The sequence below is a fragment of the Tyto alba genome, unplaced genomic scaffold (genome assembly GCF_018691265.1).
Source record: "Tyto alba isolate M040663 unplaced genomic scaffold, T.alba_DEE_v4.0 Super-Scaffold_7, whole genome shotgun sequence".
NCBI lineage: Eukaryota > Metazoa > Chordata > Aves > Strigiformes > Tytonidae > Tyto > Tyto alba.
The window spans coordinates 3060540-3078429 of NW_024881328.1; the positions used below are offsets into that span (position 1 = coordinate 3060540).

The 17890-nt window shown below is 41.2% G+C and overlaps 1 protein-coding gene across 6 annotated transcripts in view; it reads right to left on the reverse strand.

Annotated features, from left to right (window-relative positions):
- Nucleotides 1-17890, reverse strand: part of LYPD6B (LY6/PLAUR domain containing 6B) — a 55959-nt gene that overhangs the window by 29609 nt on the left and 8460 nt on the right. For 2 of the 6 annotated variants that reach the window (XM_042784047.1, XM_042784043.1), the window contains exon 2: nucleotides 6058-6235. The exons of 3 other annotated variants lie outside the window; for them this stretch is intronic. The gene's annotated coding sequence lies outside the window, so the exon portion shown is untranslated. The remainder of the gene's footprint in view (nucleotides 1-6057; nucleotides 6236-17890) is intronic. One more of the 6 variants, XM_042784045.1, reaches the window with a different exon arrangement.

Here is a 17890-nt window from a genome sequence, read left to right on the forward strand (position 1 = left end):
TCAACCAATGTGAAAAGACACAAAACCCTGAGAGGAGAAGCGGCAGTGACTCAGAAGAAGGTAACTCAGGAAGAACAAGGACCAGTCTACTGCAAGGACTGAGCAACTAAGGGAGGCTGACATTCACAACCCGCCTACCAAACACCCACAGGTCGCTGAACCATGCACAGTGAGTATTTTAATGTTTAACCTAGTACCGTGCTGCTTTAATCTACTTCTTGCAGGATTAGTCAGAAGACAAAGGAACAGTTCTATGCTCAGAAGCTGTATGTGTGATCATGCATTCTAGCCTTCACGCACAATAAAATACACCCAAATAAAAATGATCCAAAGATTTGCTGACAGCACAGCTGAACCCACGTGAGTGCTGGGCTGCCAGCTCCCTTCCCTCGCCACCGTTTCCATCGGAAGGGATCATGTAGAGAAGCCCTACTGTAATAAATGAATAAATAAATAATAAATCATGGGTTAAGTATCTGACTGAACAACATACAGGAGCCAACAAAGCCTCATGCCCTCCTTGGCGTTGACCCCACACCCACCTTACCCCACATCCAGTGCACCGAGCAAATTTTTTGGCAGAGGAGCTTTCTGCCACCTGGAGCACACTGAAATGGCTTGGCCCAGGTCCAGCAGGTTGCAGACCCAAAGACAAAAAGATGGGAACAGAAGGCATGAAATGGAGGAAGGAGGACTGCACCACAGAAATCAATAGTTAAATTGGGCTCAGGCTGGCATGGAATTGCAGTAAGACTTACTGAATAATTCCAAGCTGCTGGATGCACCATAAATTTGTAATAAATCTTCAGTAAAGAAGCAAAATATATTTCCTGGTCTGAATGACTAACTTGAAGACTAGATTATAATCTCCAGTGGTGTTTGCCTCCTTTGTTCTGCTGTAATAATATCTGCCAACATCTAAACAGTCCACTCTATTCCTTTCTATTTCGTTTAGTCAGCTACTGAATCCAGGGAACAGTCTTCTCATTACTTTTATAGAGAGAGGATATCTAGAGAGACCTTTTTTTAAAAAAAACAAACTAGGATTTGCCTGTGAAGGCCATTCAAAACCAAAATCAAATATTCATAGAAAAGTGTAATGACTGTTGAAAGCAATTAATTAAATTTGACTTGGCTCTCTGGGGATGCGTGCGTTAAAAGCAACATGGACAGAGTAAGTAGGCACATGCTCTGAGTTTGCTTTTCTCTCTCTTTAAGTGGAAGTATCACTCAAAATGTTTCCTCTTGCACCACAAACTATTTTGAAGTGGTCTCAATTTCTCAATTTGACTGAAGAGGCACTTGCTAACTCATGCTCCAATGCCTGTTACTATGTCACCCTGAGTATTCGCGATTACTCTTGCACCATTTTGAAAAAAAAAAAAAAAAAAAAAAAAGAATTTACATATAAATTACAAAAAAGGTAATAATTAGATCACCTTATCAAGTCTGAGGATTATGTCTACCTAATTAGCATAGCCAAGCTGCTGTACTTTGCCCTCTTTGTGCTCCTATCCCAACCCCAGCTTCCAGCAAGGTGGTTTGTACCCACGGGCGAGCGTGGGGATGCGAGTGTCCCCGTGGGGGCCGGAGGCTCCCCAGGGCTCTGGGCACCGGCCCGGGGGGACGCCCGCGCTCTGCAGCCCCAGGACACGTTGCTCCAGCCGGGCCATCCTCTAGAAAGCTGTGCAGCCCAAAATACTGCATTACAGGAGTGCCAGGGAAACGTGTTTAAAGTCCAGCCCCGTCAAAACAACCAGAGCTCGCAAAAAACAGAGGACAGTTTCCTTTCAAAATCCAGAGGCCACTTTTGTAGCCTGGATTTCAAAAGGAGCATTTTTTTTTTTTTTAAAATTTCTTAAAATCTCACCAAAATATTTCATTTGGGGGTTTTTAAAAAAATAAAAATCCTTTAATGACATTGTTTTCGCCCCGTTTTAAAACTACAATGAGAGTTGAGCAGATAATGGTAAGAACTAAACTGCAGAAAATTGTGAAGGAGAGAAGCTAGGGGAAAAAAAAATGAAAAATCTTATTTTTGCTCTATGATAAGAGCAAGAAAAATATTCAGAGTGTTAAAGGGATTTAAAATAATTTTATTCCCGATCATTGAAAGTAACAGCAAAATTTGCCATCAACCTCTATAGGGCCAGAGTTTAAGTTCAGAAAAAGAAAATCCATAGAACAGAATACGTCTACCTAAATGCATACACAGAAGGTAAGATTAAGTCATTCTGATCACTCCTTTTCTTATTCTTACATTAAAAATAATATTTTAAGCTTAATTTCTCCATGTTACTCAACAAAGTCTGTGGAAGTATTCCTACAATAGAGGAGAGAAGGCTGTAAGTCACCATCAAAAGGTGATTTAAAGTAGAAAGGTAACTTTAAGCACAGACAAAATTAGGAACAGGATTTTCACAATTAGCTTAAAGAACTCCAAATATCCCAAGAATGTAACAAGCCTACTACATTGCAAAAAAATTTAAGTGGGAAACAAGCAAGCAAACAACAAAACTGAAACGGTTTCCCATGGACCAGATTAGCATCTGGGCACAGAAATACAGTTGAGATTCCTTTTGGGGGATGTCAGCACTTTTCCATAAGTGTGGAGTCCAGAGAAAGTGGAAGAAACAACAGAAATACTCTTAGGCACAATTTTAAACTAAATGAAGATGAATCTCCCTTGATATAAGGGAGATGATATAATTCATCAACAACTTGTATGACTAAGAAGGAAACAAATGGTGAGGAAACCAAAGCAGTGCCTATGAAAGCACAGCTGGAGAGAACAAGTCAGAACAAAAGACAAGACAGCCTGAACTGAAAAACGATGCATTCACACACGGCTGAACCGTACCACAATCTCTTACATTTGATCCTCCACGTGCAAAAATTAGTCTTTTCACTTCTGGCCCCCTTAACTGCAGCAGCAGCTCGTCAGCTCTCCCGTAGGCACGCAGCTCTTAGGACAGAACAAATACACCGTGTGCTGCGGGACACGAAGAGGGAGTGTCACTTGGTACAGATCTGTCCTGGGGATGTAGATGTAGCCAGCGTGCCGCCCGAACGGCTAACCCAGGCGACAGCGGGGGGACAGAACGGTGCCAACGAAGCTGCGAGAGGATTCAGTAAAGCAAATGATCAAATAGTTACCACAGAAATATGCAGCCAGTAGATCTGAACTTAAATTATCCGCTGGAGCCTGGTTCTCAACACATGGGTCCTCCCTTGCTGCATCCTATGGCAGTACTGTTTTATAAAGAGGGATTGAAGATGATGGGTGATGTGACCAGTGATGCTTTTTATCATTATAGATTCATTTTCTTTGCCCAGTGGTCATTAATCACTGTTCCCCTGTAGTAAGTCACATATTTTTCTAAATGCATAGAAGGTTTGCTTGGTTGCATTGTGTCTTCCGTAACCCCCTCCTATCGCCTCTTACTTGTAAAGTTTTACCTCAAAATACAGCATCTTCTAGGACTTCTAACATTTTGATTAATAACTTTTAAGACGGGCTTTTAAAAATTGTTAAGAAATTGGAACTTGATAGCCCCTTCTGCTGCATTTTGTAATTGAGAAAACAGAAATGTTACACTTACAATGCACACTGAATATATCCAGTATGTTCCATCACACCAGTGAGGCCAAGTGGGAAGCAGAGATGCCCGATTCACTTGCAAGTCTTAGAAATCACTTGCAATAGTGTCAGTGAGAGTAATATTTTAAAGCTGATGACATATCTAATTTCTAGATAGTCTAAGAGACTTGAAATGGGCCACAGAGTCAGGAAAAGCCCAGGGGGTCCCCTGGCCACCATCGGCTGCCCGCGGAGCTTGCAGCAGGCAGCTCTCCCACCGCGCAGCTGCGATTGCTCCAGACATTTGCTCAGTTGCAGGAGCGCCCGCCCGGCCTCTCCGTTCTGCAGAAAAGGAGGAAAGAAGGAAGCGGAGAGCAGAGGAATTACACAGGCTCTTTGGGCAGCAACGAGCCTTTAATCCACCTCAGCAGTTCTCACCAAAGGGCACAGAACGCACATCTTCACACGTCATTTTGGTCGTGTTTGGGGATTTTTTTTTTTTTTTTTTACTAAATCAGTTTCCTTACCAAGTTCATACCTATGGCGCTGGCACATCGATGGAGAAAAAGCAACAACCCCTGAACCACACCACACCTGAGAAATGAAATACTAACGGTGACAAATCCATACCTGCCACACGCAAATGCTTAAAATGCCCATGACTGAAAAATCCTATTTAACAAGCATCCTCCGACATACCAGATGAAACCATTAAAAAAAGAAGTTAAAATAGAGTAAGCAGTAAGCTTTTCTCATTTCAAATGACTACTACGAAATGAAAGTCAGTAATTGTTAGCAGTTTCTTTTCAGCACCGAAGCATCTCTAAAAGAAGGGGGCTCATTACACAGCATCTGATAAGTTCTTGGCAGAGTTTAATGATAAACAATGGGACTCTGTCTGGAAGGCCGCTAAGAATCAATGTCCTGCTAAACTCCTAACTGCCAAGGAGACACAAACCAATGCATTTGCAATTTTCCCAGCAAGCTAAAGAAAGCAGGGTGGCTAATTTAATGGCCTAAAGCCAAGCAGAATTACTGTATATTCAACACCTGTAGGTCACACACTTTGCACTTAAAACACATCAAGCGTAAGGACCATCTTTTCCCAGTAACCCAAATCCCATTTCATTTGAAGCATGCTTTTTAATTGGTTATTATTTTAAACAAGTGCTTCTTTAAAAAAAAAAAAATATTTAGAAACAATGAGAATATAATGAGAATTCAAGAACAATTGTTTTCTTTTGTGCAACGAAAGAGACTGCATACTTGTTTTATGCAAAGTAAAACAGGATATCTAATGCTCACTTAAGGCAAACAATTACTTAAGCTTGGAGAAAAACCCTACACATTAAACATCTTCTCAGTTTCTCTATGACTAGTAAAATGTATACAAAGACAATAAACAAGCATATGGTTTACATCAATTCCTAAGACTTCAAGAGAGTAGAACTACAGGTTAAAGAATTTGAAAAGTCTTTGCAGGACAAATAATCCTTGGGGAAAGATTGTTTTGCTTTTGTAATCTGGAACCACATTTTGAAGTAGACAACTGAAGGAGGGAAAAAAAAAAAGCCTCCTTCCCAAAGTAGCACTGCACTCAGTTACCTAGCAAAAGGAATAAATGTTTGTTTGTTTAAGTGGTTAAAGCAGTAACTATGTAAAATATGTTGGGATTAACAAAAACCTAGAAGAAAACATCACCAGATACAAGTAGGATTGTACTGGTTTTGGCTGGGACAGTTAATTTTTTTTTCATAGTAGCTCATCTGGTGCTATGCTTTGAATTTATGACCAAACCAGTGTTGACAACACACTGATGTTTTAGCTATTGCTGAGCAGGACTTACACAGCGTCAAGGCTTTTTCTGTTTCTCACCCTGCCCTGCCAGTGAGGAGCCCGGGGGGGACACAAGGAGCCAGGAAGGAACACAGCCAGGACAGCTGACCCCAACTGACCCCAGAGATGTCCCATCCCACATGGTGGTGTGCTCAGCAAAAAAATCGGGGGGGGGGAAGGAGGAAAGGGGGACGTTCGGCGTTACGGTGTCTGTCTGCCCGAGTAACCATCACGCCTGATGAAGCCCTGCTTTCCTGGAAATGGCTGAACATCTGCCTGCTGATGGGAAAGAGTGAATGAATTCTGTGTTTTGCTTTGCTTGCATTAATAATTCATTAAATAAAACGTGCACTTCATAAAATGAAAAATAGTTTTTGCCACACAGGAGAGTGATTGTGGATGCAGAGCGCTCTGCTGCACTGATGCATCAGGAAACGTGCAAGTTGCATGTGATTTCCCAGAAGAGAGAAGAATCTACCTCTATCCCATGCAGGTGTATTTTAAGAAACTAAAGGGCGCATCAGCTGCTCAACGCTGCAGAGAGATTCCTAGCAAAAGGATTTTCCCCTGCCCTACTCTGTGATCACACCCTTGGACCTGGACAACCCGCTGCACAGCCTGCCCGACCCAGCCACTCTCACCTCCTTTCCCTTGTTCTGTCACTGGTACGTATTTCCTAGATCACCAAGTTCTTCTCTGGAGTTTCAGTCTCTCTGTAAACGTGAATAATTTGGTGATTCCAGCTGGGGGAAGAAATGGTGTATGCGTTACATCGTGTCAGCAGTGTAAGTGATGTCGGCATTTCAGATCAGCAGCAATCTGAACACAGTGAGAGAAAAGGCAGGGTGAAAATGCTGAAAGGCTGAGCATGGACTGAAACAATTCAGACCAATGTTACCGGCTTCATCGTGGCTTTAGCCAGCCCTTGACATACTTCATATGAAGGGAAACAAGAACGGTGTACCAGAGACGTGAATTTGATTTGGTTTTGCTTTCCAGTAAAGGGCAGTATGTGCAGTTACTCTTAGCTTTTGCTGGGAAATGCCAGTTCTACTTCAAGCACATTCTGAAGTCTTGCACTCAGCGCAAGGTAATTTAAAAAGGGCTTCAGGACGTATTCTCAGATGTCTTTTCTAATTTCACAGTCTCCATCCAGACGCTCATCAAGGCCCATTTGCCCTTGGCAAGCTCCAGTGAAACCTCCTGGTCCCTAAATTTCCACTGAAGTGAGTTTCACTATAAACACGTTGTCTGGTTGTAGACACAGTATTACAGCAAAATAAAAACCTAACAGTGTCTAATTTCTGGGAAAGATTTGCTAGCTTTTCAAAACAAAAAGGTTATTATTTTGGTTGTTTTGTTTTGTTTTCCCACAAAAAAAATAAACAGGCACATACTTAAAGTACTTTAATTGCCCCAATTCACTTCCATGTCCATAATACAAATTAAGGCATGGAATTCTGAAAGGATTCACAAATAGTATCTCAACAGCCATGGAAAATACTTTCAATATTGCCCTGTAAGAGGACTCTAAAGGTCACAGGGAACTTGGTAACAACTGGCAGCTCTCATCATTGCAGCAGTACAGCAGCAGGCAGAATCCTGACTATCAGGCACTCAGCTACAGAAACCAAGATATGAAGGGTTATACAAAAAGGCACTTAGATTTCTTCCAGTATAAATACATACCAGAAAACTGTATTAAAGAAGAAAAAAAAAAAAAAGGACAGTTGTGTAAGAGCCAACGATCTAAATATTTCTAAGCAAGCTCAGCATAACATCAAATAAAGAAACAACCCTCAAATCCTCCCCACTACGCGGTTTGTACACATGCAAAACATTTTTGCCACCATATAAACAAATAGCTTTAGCCTATTAACAGGCCATGTGGCCAAGAGGCAACAAACTGCCAAATACTGTACAGAAACTTCCCCAAACCACCACAGAGAAGCTGCTGGACTGTGCTGGTGTCCAAGCCCAGATCAGCCGCTCTGTTGTACTGGTGACATGAGGCCTCGCGTCATTTCTGACGCTCTAGGAGATAAAAATCAATAAAGATCCCCTTTTTTCATATTATCCAGTGATAAATCTGGGAGTGAATTTCTTAGCTTTGTATTATAAACAGCATTTGAATTCAAGCTGTTTTAACTATACAGTGTTCCCTTACACTTTCTTTAAAAGGAGAAAATATACCAAGTATATGACTTATGTCTCCTACACTGTTTCTTCTGTCACCTCTTCTCTATCCCTGCTGTACTGAGGTCTCTAATTTTTGTCACTCAATATGAAAACTTGCACTTACGTCCACCAGTTTGTTTCTCAAGTCCAAATTTCTATCTCATTTTTCTATACATTCCTGTCCTGTGCACTTTTTAACAATATGCAGAGCCACAAAAATGTTGTTGGCATAGGCTAGAAGAACTGAAACTAATTTTCAAAAGTCAGGATGAAACTTTGCAAGAAGTCTATTTTCTAAATCTTCTGAAGGTATACTGGGTGTTGCACATCAAAGTGAAGAGAAGCACAGAAAAAAAGCGTGACTTCCAAATATTGGTTCTTGCTGTTAAAAAAAAAAAAATCAAGTTCAGGATATTGCTAGACCTGATGACATACATAAAAGCTACATCTGATGTCATAGTTCTCAGCCTTTTCAAGTCTGTTTCCATGTCAGGAGATTAATGAGCAGAAAACTGAACAAGAACTCCTAAGAAGATCAATGTCATTCAACAAAACCCTCTCCTTTTGCCTTTTTTAAAAAAAAAAAAAAAAAAATTGCATGCATTCTTGAGAAGACAATGATGACAGATTGACTGTCAAAACATTTTAAAAATTTTTCTAGCCTTTTAATTTTTTTTTAACTCTTAAAAGTAAGCATTGCTACTTTGAGCTTATATGAAAGGCAAAACCGTGTAATAAAAAGTACACTTTGCCTTCATCCAAAGCGAATTTAGAAACTATTCCTTCTTCCACAGGTCTAATCATATTTTATTGTAAGAAATACCTTTCTTTATTATGTTAAGATAAACATTAAGGTGTTTTATTGTGGTAATTTCTTTACGATAGTGAACAGGGTGCTGACATGATTTAAGTTAAGCGCAGGAAGCCGTAACTCTGGAATTCCCATCCCAGCATCACTCCTGGCTGCTCTTTACTTTTGGAACATCATTGCCCTCATCTGAGTCTTGGTCTCCACTCATCTGTAAAAGATCTTACCTCCAGGGCTGGTGCTGAGGTATGTCATACAGGCAAATGCTGATTAACAAAAACATCGTTTCATCTAAAGTGTAAATTTCCAGGTATGCTCCTTAGTCAACCTCGCTCAGATCCCAGACCAGCAAAGCTCTCTGCCACAGGCTTCCCCACTGACTTTAACAGATTTATGAATACAATGAGATGCTTGGCTTAACCAGAACAATACAAAGATAAGCTAGATTTAGTTCACAGCGCGATTCCAGACCTGGTGGAGCTATAGCAGAGATATCCCTGCAGAGAAATTATTTTCATCTATTTGACGTTGCAAACATCTTTTGAGTGGGTTCAGGGGGAAGTTACGTGGACTGGAAGCGCGCCGCTACAGCACGGCACAACCCAGAGCTTCCCGGGTTAGCGGCCGCTGAGCTGCCTCGAGATGAGGAAGATGAATTGCTGGGCTGTGGCTGTGACACCTACACTAGCTGGATAACGGTACTGCGTGGTTTGATGCCAATGTGCTCTATGAATTATGCTGATTTCTACAGAAAACACTAATTTCTTCTTATTGAATAATGCTCATTGTATCGTCAAAGAAAGGAAGAAAAGCCTGCGTCTACCACCTGCCACTATAGAGAACCAACAGAGAACCCAGATAGCCTGTCCCTTTCAATAGGGAGACTCCGAAATTCAGTATATTACTAACACCCTTATCACGTGAGAGACACAGGTGGGGGAGCCACCAGGCTTTGCGGGCTGCCTAACTACAGTGTGTGTCTGCTCTCTGCCACCTAATACCCATCCTTCAAACTTAACCTTCCAAGCAAACACAGATGAACCTCCATGTGCCGCTAAAAATGTAATATAATCAAAAGAATAATTTGCTGCTTTTAAATACAAGCCATTTCTCAAGACTCAAGTCACAGTGGGATCTTAAGTTTTCAGATGTTACAAGTCTGAGCAATTAAATCTCATACAAAAATATATTAATACATGGACTACAAGTTTCTGAGGTGAGGAAAGATTAATAACCCTGGTATTTAACATACTATTATAGCTACAGGCACAATGAACTTCCCCTGTGTCTCTCATACTATTGGGTATTGCATTGCACAATACATACTCACAGTCTCAGGCTTTCCTATTAATATAGAATATAAAAATTCCAGCTTTCTAAACCACTGGTCACTGCACTGACAGGTCAGTCTGTCCAGCAGAGAGAGACATTTGGGCAATCTGTCAATACTCAGGGTGTGAAAATGCATCCAAGCACAACCTGTTAATCCTTCAATTTTAAGTCTTTCTTCACCAGCATAGAGACTGGAAAAAACCTAAACCAAACTCTAGTCGAACCATTCCTGTGTTAGAACTGATATTAGTTGTGAATTGTATGGCATTCATATACATAAATCCATCATCAGAAATTATTTCTGTGATTGCACAGCAGAGAGTTGAGCTGATTTTGATGAGATGGACTGATGTGGTATTTTTCTTGAAGAACTTAAACAGCAATTTTTTCAAGCACCTAGGTTTAAATCCACAGAAGGAATTTATGTTTAAAAAAAAAATAATAAATTGGAAAAACCCACAGTAGATACACAAATGAAAAACTTCAGTCTTCACATTCATCCTCTCAGCTGCTACCAGGATTCCCCAGGCACCTCAAAAGTTTTCCATTCTCTAATCACATGAAATTTTGCTTTCAGGCACATCCAATTTCGGCAGGCCTGAGCAGCTTACCACCCCATCTTGCAGCTTAGTCTCACACTTGTATTCACAAGCCCTTCTTGAGGGCTTCATCTGAGGGGTTTGATCCAGATGGCACTCAGAGCAGATTCCTTCACTTCTGGGGAGGGCGGCTAGTGGGGGGGAAAGTAGTTGGAGGTAGAGCTGCTTTGCCCCATGCAGTAGCTCTACTCAACAAGAGTGAAGTGGCACACTTGCTCCGGTGTGGGAGATCTGGGTTTAATTCTTGCTAGGATTCAGACCACCCTTTCTCCAAGAAAGTGTTCTGTCTACAGCCGATCTGTTCATTTATAGCGGGAAGCTCTCAATCTCTCCCGTTGAGACTGATCCACCTTGCAGGGAACATCAAAGGTCCATCCTGCAAACAAAAAGACTTCACACACACAGAGAGCAGGCCATCACCTGGGAGGAGGAAGATCTGCATTCCAGTCTTTGTTTCAGCTATCAGCTCTTTTATCCAGTGACTTTGGCATATAAAACATCTGCATTTTTAGTGAAGATAAACGCCTCTGGTAAACCAGAATAAAGCTCCGTATTTCCAAGACAGTCATGGTTTAAAAGCCCATATTTCCCTAGCCTCCCTCTTCTGCATACCTTCAGGCATCTTCCCACAGGTTAGAATGCAGGCCCTTGACAGCTGCTGTGGATTCCCTTGTATTACTGAGGCACACAGAACACTGATGTCAGGGTTACAGGCAGCATTTCCTCGATTCCAATACCATTTGAAGAGCTATTGTTGAAACACATATCAGAGTTTTCATGGATTCAGCCGCATGTCAAAGCTGTATAATCGATGTCTCTTATAGCAGACTGTTGAAAACAGGCAGCACTTGCTGCTGCAGTGAAAATGCGTTTCGCCAAATTAGTTCACACACTTCTGAGTACTGGTGACAGTGATTAACAATTTAGCCTCTTCCAAGCAGACTTAGAAGTTGATTAACTATTGCATCCTTTACATAGAAAGGAAACAATTCATTTAGAGAAACCTGAATAAACACAGTTTACGATTCTCCTGGAAGAAAATAACCCATTTACAGAAGCACAGTTATGAGAAGAGTTCTGAAGGGATTTCCCCTTATCTTCTTCTTCAAAGAGTATGTACTATATTCACAATATAAACCAATGTGTTTTACGTGTATATACATTACAAGCATTTTCCTGCAGTAGTAAAATGAGTAAACCTGAAAGTTTCAAAGTAACTTTACTGCTCATTTTATAGATTTTCCTAGCCCTTTGATGAGCTGCCATTCCAGAAGGCAATCTTAGCCTCATACCTTTGTTGCTACTACTCACATCAGCCACACCCATTTCCAGGTTGTCTGTGGGAACAGTATGCACTGGGAATTAAGCAGGCATCTCCCATCGGTAATCCTTACAGCAGAATGCCAAATCCCCTATGGAGTCACAAAGATTTTCTTCAGCACGTGCATGTCAGCACAAAGTGGCTTATGGAGAGAAACAAAATATAACAGGAATAAGATACAGAGACAGAAGCCACCTAGGAAATGGCATTCTAGAAAATCCAGGCTCACCAATGGCCATTTTTGAAGGGATCTGAAATAAAGACTGGATTGCTTGATCTTGTATTAATACATGAATACATAAAGTTTAAGCCAGGCTGTATCTAAGTTCCAGAAAAGCTGAACATCCTCCTTCTAGCAAAGCAGCAGCTCTAAGCATGTAAATTCTGTTCAGGTGTAAGGCTCTGATTTCCAATGGGTCAGATTCCAGTGGACATCTTTAAAAATAAAGACAATCATACTCTTGTACCCATCACGCAGTCCTTTATTCCTAGACAGAGTAGAAACAGTTGGACTGGGAGCTGCTCCATAATCACTGTGTGCAAAATACTCCCTCCCAGGCGGAAAGCTCATCTTTCACTGACGCCCCCATCCTACTCCAACCTCAGTGCTGACCTTAAAATTACTAATCAATAACGCTGCTAACAGAGGGTACGGAGCCATGAGACACTCCACTGCTCACTTCAGGCAAAAGAGCAGCAGTGCTGAGGCTGACCAAAGAAATGCAAATCTTATACACAGTCCTAATCGAAGTACCTGCCATGGCAAAGTACAGGAAGAAGAGATCAAAAAAGCTATAACCAGCTAGATGGATGAAAAGGAAAGATGCTTGCCACAATCCACCCAGTTCCTATTACTGCCACTGTTTTGGAGAATAATCAAATGCTCAAGGTGCACATAACAAAAGCCTTTATTTAAATGCCCAGTTTCAAATGGAAATACTTAAGAACTATACTCCACAAAAGATTAACTAGAAACTTATCTGCAAAGATTATTATTTTTCAGATTTGTTCTGCAGAACAACTCTACAGTAGGCTACGGTCTAGTGGAGGACAACCCACTCATCTGCCTAGCTAATTTGACTGAATGATATTAATGCATTTCTTCACATACTTTATGCTATATTTTCTATATAAATTTTATACAGTTTTTTCATATATAGACACACACACACATACATATACACACTGTGATTTCTCTGGTAAAATAACTAGTGCTAAAACATGATGACCCTGGTGGCATACTCCAAATGCTCCAGCTCAAATATGACTTTTACCTGAAAAACTTTAGTGAAAATTGAAGAACATTTATGCTAATAGCTGAGACAAGGCCCAGCTTAAGGCAGTAGTTGAAATAAATCCTCTTTCCTTTTCCGTGATAACTAAGAAACAGGAACAACAGTTCAAGAGAGGCACTGTGGCTCCTTTTAGCGATGTTGACTTAAAAGCATACATGGTGCCAAGTTTCAAGTTTCATATCTTGCATATGTCCAGACATGTGATTTAGCACATTATCAGGGCAGTCTTAACCACTGAAGCCTGTTCTACGGAAGCACCGCAGGAAAACTGTGTAGTGCAGTATTAGGGAAGGACAATCATTACCTTTCCAGCTACAATGGCTTATTCTCAGCAACAGTCACTTAATAAACCGGTAACATTCCTCACAGCACAGAAAGCTCCTCTCAAAGCCAAAGACAACAGAAAAAATAAAGCACAAAGAAAATTAATTTAAATGTGAATTGTATCATCAATCCGTTACAGGTTAGCACTCACAGTAAGACAGTCCATGATCTTATCTAGTGGTGGTTAACCACAGGCAAGGTTGTAAACATGGATTTAACTAGTGAAGAGTGCATTCCGACAATTCAGAGCAGCTCTCAATTCCCTTTATTTTGGCAACTAAGTATACAAACAAAGATTTCTTTTGCAATTGCACATTCTTCTTCAAACAGTTTACCACATAATTACTTCACTATGGTGGTCAAACTACACAGACAGCTCACAAAGCCACATGCAGAAGTATGTCTTTAATAAATGTATACCTTCCACCAATCTGGGTACTACCAGAGAAAAAAAATGTTTTGTATCCCAACAGAATAAATGAAACTCTTTGTGAGAGGAGTGATACAAATTGGACTTTCGCATCATCACAGAAGCAATGCTGCATTCTTGGCAATATTAAAGAAGACGGGAATACGGTTTTAAATCCCCCAAACCCTAGAAATAACTACGGGCTTAACTAATCTATGCTTTAAAAGATCAAAAGTCCTCAAGCATGCACAGAATTCCACAGTTAAACGTACTCAGGTAGGCTATTAACTCAATTAATAAAATTAGAAAAAAGCAATTGGGAAATACTATGCCAGTACAAGTAGTCTATCAGCACTGTTTGTTTTCTTGAGTACGCATCCAAGAAAGCGTGCAATATCCTGGATTCTTACTTCGAACGAGTCTTTGTAGTCTCCTCTGGCCACCAGCCAGGGGAACCACCATGTTCTCATGGTTGTCCCTCACTATGAACTACAGACACTAACTGCCCAGTGTCATGGTTTATAATAGCCATGTTACTATTTCCCTGATAAGCAACCGAAATGTGCATCCTTCCCAAGACCTCCAGGCCTTGAGGTCAACCCTAAAACCATTTTCACTCCCTCATTTCTGAATGCTTAGGTCAGAGCTGTCCCCAGAAATAACGCAAGGCTGCCCACAGCAAAGGAAGGAAAGGAAACACTTCCTTCTCTTCCTGCGCTGCCTAGAATTATCCTACGTGCATCGCTGTGACTATCAAGATTGTACACAATGAATTCACTCAGCCTTCAAAATCACAGGATCTGTCTCTAATCGTACTTACTCTAGCATGACAGTGGGATACAAAGAATGTTCATAAATAAATTCATGTGTCCAATGACATTTTCCGGTGTTTGGACACCACAGAACATTTTTTTCCAAGACAGAACAACCCTCTAAAACCAACTAAAAGCGGCCCTGTTACTTTTTGATTCCCTGTACCTACTACCATTTTATTTCTGTATCGATTTTTCAAAAGATCTGACTTCAGCAGCTGACGTGTTTAAAAACCTGACCCAAACTGTAGCTCTTCAAGCATCTGCTATTGAATTAAGGCACTAGAAGAGTTGCTGTTTGCCCTGTGCATTTTTTAAAATAAGTGAAAACACAGCCCCTTTCAAGGCGAGGGTAATTTTCTCATCCAGCTTTTTAGGAGACAGTGTTCCACCCTACAGCTGCAATTACTAAAGGCTTTACAGGTCTTATTTTGTAAGGAAGGAATGGAAGCTAGCAGTTTGAAAATCCAAGAACAGTTACAACACCAAACGTGCAGGAGGCTCAGGTTATCAACTATTACTGTATGTCTAACGCTCTGGGAAAGCACTAGTCACTTTCAAAAACTGCTTTCTTGCAAGTGCAAAGGAGATGTGATACAGCCCCAAAAGCCACTCCCCTTTCTCAAAGTCAAGTGATGAAATACTATGGATTAGTCACACCGTCTCACCAACAGTGAGAAAGCTGGTTACTGCCATTTGCTTTTTTTTTTCCCGTTGGGTCACACCCACAGCACGCCAAGTCGAAAGCGGGTAAGGTCAGAAAAGCTATGTAGAATGGTGCAAGGTTCATGCACGAGGTTCTGCCTGCCTTGCACGACTAATAACATAGTCTTTGGATCTATACACTGCCAAGTCATTAGGTACTTATAGTAACAAGAAGTTTAGGTTCTCTCTCAGTTCTGTCCTCTTCCTCCTTTAGTACTGTGGTTGATTGACCCCTGACAGCAATTAAACACCCACCAGATAAGGCTTGCTCTCCCCCTGCCTCAGCTGGATGGGAGACAGAATTGGAAGTGAGAAAAAGTGAGAAAAAGTGAGAAAAATATTGTGGGTCAAGATAAAGGCATTTTAGTAAGTGGTACAGAGGCAATCACCTGCCCCTCCCACCCACAGCCCAATGCCCAGCCACTCCTCGAGCAACAGCTATCTTGAAAAGTCTACCCCATAGCTTTGATTGCTGAACATGATGTTATATGGTATGGAAGATCCTTTTGATCAGACCTGGTGAGCTGTGTGCCCTCCCAGCCTCTTGCCGGCCCCCAGGCCCCCTTGATGGGGGGGCAGAGTGTGAAACAGAGAAGACCTTGATGCTGTACAAGCACTGTTCAGCAGCAGCCAAAACACAGGTGTGTTATCAACAGTGTTTCAGTCCCAAATATAAAACAGAGCACCATATGGGCTGCTATGAAGAAAATTAAGTCAATCCCAGCCAGATCCAGTACAACCCCCCACATGGGAGTGTCAACATATTAACTATTCCTTGCAACAACAACTCAAACCTGATAACCTGATCACCACATCACAGAACGGCTGAGGCGGGCAGGGTCATGGTGTCCAGCTCCCCTGCCCAAGCAGGGCACCTAGAGCCGGTTGTCCAGCACAGTTTGTGAATATTTCTAAGGAGGGAGAGTCCACAACCTCCCCAGGCAACCCATGCCAGTGCTCAGTCGATGCAGAAGAAACAAATTCTGATGCAGAAGGACTAATTCTGGTCGCTGCATGTGTTACACAACACAGAAAAAAAATGCAATGCATTAAAATATTTGATGTGACTTCTGTTACACCGTGTATCTTTTGGCATAAATAACAGGAGGTAAGAAACCTCTCTCTATCAAAAATCCACAACTAATAACTATCCTTTTTTAAAGCTTGCCCTACAAGGTGATGGGTTTACTAAGTTCTAACAGAGAAAAATAAGTCCTGTGGCAATAAAGGATGTCAGCAAAGGCTTTTTCTTCTTCTCCTCTTAATTCTTAGTGAAATATTTTTCTAGACCTCTGAAATCTGGCTTTGAACTACAGCAAACAATTCTTTCCCATCAGACAGCAATCTATTTGTCAAATCACTAGGGCGTTGCTAAAGTCAATGTTGGTCAGGAAGGGGAGTAAAGTCTACTTCAGCATTCTCCCAGGACGTTCACAATAGCTGAGGAATTGCTCTAAGTGAACTGGGATTCTGAATCCTGGCAAGGTGGAATGTATAAATCTTACATATCAAGCGTGTTTATACAAAACAATCAATCCTACAGTCACAACCAGGAATGATTACAGTTGGCAAGTATCACTGAGGAAGGACACGTCATGGTGAAATGCATACAAAGAGACTCACGATAACAACAAATGAACAACAAACACAGCAAAAACGATCATCGATCATCAATCTTCAGTATTCACCCTGTTCCACACCCTAGCCAAGATGGGCAAGTCTCATCAAAATTCTTACCTGGAGAAGCACAAAATCTCACAAGCTAATATAACGATAAATTCAAACAGCATTAGCCTGGAATATGGACCAATGTGTAATTTTTCCTTCTCAACAGACGCCCAGATATACGCGTCGTGCCAGCCCCAGCCCACCAAGCACCACGATCATTGACACTACTGCCCTGTGACACCCGTGAGCGACAAGGGTGCAGGTCACATAAGGTGAATTCACTGGTGACTCCGAGCAGGTATCCCTTACCAAAGCTTGTATTTTTAGCTCCAAAGTTTCCAGTTCATGCCTAATGGCAGCATTCAAGATGCCAGCTGCTATATTAACACAAACCGGTTGTGTTTGGAATCTCTGAAAGACTAATCAATAAATAATATAAACTGGTAAATTCGTTATTTTGAAAATATAATCTGCCTAGTTCCTCAGAACCCAGGAAGTACTTGCACTTTCTTATAACTAAATAAGCCACTGCCCAAACCACAACAAAACAAGAAGGACCATCTAACAGGATCATAACTCATTAACTTGGACAGGGGGATGATAGCTGGGATAACACAGATTAAATATCTATATATAAACAGATACTCTGTTTATGAAAAGTATTCCACTCCATTATGTTTCATGTTAGATACTCTACAATGACAAGTTCTTATCAAGGTGATGTAGTACTGAGTACATACACTACATATCCAGAGATTAAGATAGCAGAGTAGACTCAGGAAACGTTATTAACTGAAAGTCATAACACCTAATACTTTCAAAAAGCTGGTTATTCGCAGTATCGAGGGAGGAAAAACAGAGAACTGTTGTGAGCCTGAACACCAGATGTCCTGAATTCCAATTTGATTTAGCACAGAATTCACGGTGCCTGCTGGCACTCGAGGTAGGCAATGACAGTCCTTAATCTCTGCCTCTAAAAGAAAAAAAAAGCCATGCTGATTTTAGTTAAATTAGCAGGCTGGT